This window comes from Rhopalosiphum padi, chromosome 3 (genome assembly GCF_020882245.1).
Source record: "Rhopalosiphum padi isolate XX-2018 chromosome 3, ASM2088224v1, whole genome shotgun sequence".
Classification (NCBI taxonomy): Eukaryota; Metazoa; Arthropoda; class Insecta; order Hemiptera; family Aphididae; genus Rhopalosiphum; species Rhopalosiphum padi.
The window spans coordinates 16,843,489-16,846,007 of record NC_083599.1 but is presented as its reverse complement, the minus strand read 5'-3'; positions in this window follow the sequence as shown (position 1 = coordinate 16,846,007).

Below are 2,519 nucleotides of genomic sequence, written 5' to 3'. Positions count from 1 at the left end.
TGCGGGGTCCGCACTAATTGGTTTGCGATGTAGAGAATATACGTTCACTATTTTCTGTCGCAAATAAAATACAGATAGTGCCGTGCTAATCGATTATATTGTCGCCTATATTATTTCCCCGGGTAAAGCCCAAATATAAGGAATTTTAACCACAAGAAAGTGTAAAATTGCAAGTATTAACTATCTAGGAAATTGGAAATCTCTTACCTCGTTTTTTATTATTTTTGTTTTTGAATTGACGACGGTGTACGTTCTTTACTCCAATCAGCCAACATCCAACTCCAATGTTCTAATAACTCACTTCGTTATTAAATTGTTTCTTCACCTTTTGAGTTCGCGTACACGTGGCTTCGCACTATTTAAGCCTTTTCACTTTAAATTACTCTAAATTACTCACTATCCGTCGCCGAAGGACCATGTTGTGGACTGTAGCGTTTTGTTTGGATTTTGGTTCTCGAATAGGAGTTTTAAATTAGATTTAAATAAAATGTAACGCACCTTGTTTCAATCCCAAAATATACTTTTTTTTTTATTACGATTCCGCGAGACGGTGCTGATTACATCGATCGTATGCGACTGACACAAAAGTCATACAATACAATATAGGTAATACTAAATATAATAATAATAATGTGTTATCGGGATCGGCACGCATTACGTCTTTATCAAAACCGAACGAAACCAACACAAATTACAATTTATAAATACAAATTAATAATAATAAAATAATATATTATAATATCATGCGTCAACACGTACATTATACTAATTAGACAGAAAGTTTACCCTACATTATATAATTTGATTATATTATTAATTTGAAACTTTTTTCAAACCAGAATCATTTAAATAATGTTATGATTAGGCACATGCATGATATTTTGTTGACTTCATAATAATATATTATTTATAATTAATAATTAAACAGAATAAAATAACTAATAATATAAAAAAAAACATTCCTATTTAATTTTCATTTAGTCATTTTAGCAAAATATAATAGGTAATTAATAAATCACAAGTAGTTTCATAAAATATAAGTTAGTAGTTAAAAATTAAAACATTATAAATAAAGTATTTATTAGATTATATTAAATTAAAATTATATCAAAAATTTTTTTTCTGGCTTTTACGTTTGAAAAGTCTGTTATTATTTTATCAATATTGAGTTCGGCGGTCTGTTTACTTTCAATATTCAAAACAGTAAACACTTATATTTTTCAGTCGATCTTGACTAGAAGAATTTCGAAGATAATTTTTTATTAATTTAAGCTTTGAAAAGCTGCGTTCTGCAGACGCAAATGTTATTGGTAGAGTTAAAAATATAAGACATGCTGATAATATTATATCTGGATAACAGATCCATTTCAAAATAAATACACGTAACACATAGATCTTTAATAGTTTTTAGATTTTGAGATAGAATTCTTGTTTTTATGCACATAATTTGCCGCGTGAAATCTGAATTTATATCATCTTTATAAAATTGAATGAAATCATAAGAAGATTTAATTAGGGAAAACTTATCATTGTAAAAAATTGATTTCGGGGTTAAAAATGTAAAACGATCAGAAACACATTTCATTCCATTAAACCATTTAAACCGTTCTTTGAATTTAAATATTATACAATATTATATCAGCATTTTCACTTTGATTTATATGAGGTATTTGTCCTTGTATTGATCCATAATTTTCAGGGATTTCAGAAACATCATAACCTAAAATAAGTTCCTAAAGTTCTAAACTGTGATTTATCTTGTGAACTAAAACCCATATTATTTTTTTAAAATGCAATCAAATAATATACATGTTTACGCGTATAATATTTTAATATCTAGGGCTGGGATAGTGGGATTTATATGTAATAAAAAATCAAGAATTTGTACATATATATACAGTTAAAATGGCCAAAATATGTAGTATAAAATAAAAAAATATGTAATAAGAAAAATTTAAAATTATGTTAACGTGTACAATTAAAATAAAATTCAAAATAATTTTTTAATAATATACAATTAATTATTTTTAATTTTTAATCAATTTAGTTTTATAAATATAAAATATAAAGATATTTTCACAACCACGCAAACGCGTGTACTGCAGATACTGTTGAAAATTCGTAAATTTATTTTGTCTAATAATTGTTGAATATAAAGTATAATCTAAGATAATTAATAATGTATAGTTATCGAACAGAAACAAATAAGATAAACTATAATTAAGTTATTAATATTTAACTAATACTTTCATATACTTATTTCCCATATGCATTATACACTTACAATTTTCACGAGTACTATTATCGAAATATAAATGTATAATAATATTACCAAACCACCGAAATTGTCAAAATTTAGATATTTTACAAATATGTTAAAACGTGTATTTATGAAGAAATATGTAAAAACATGTATAATAAAATATGTTTTATTTTATTGCAAATCACTTGAAATGAATTTATCATTTGCAATACTTAATGTATTATTTTTTAGTAAAAATATTTATTTAAATCCAAAT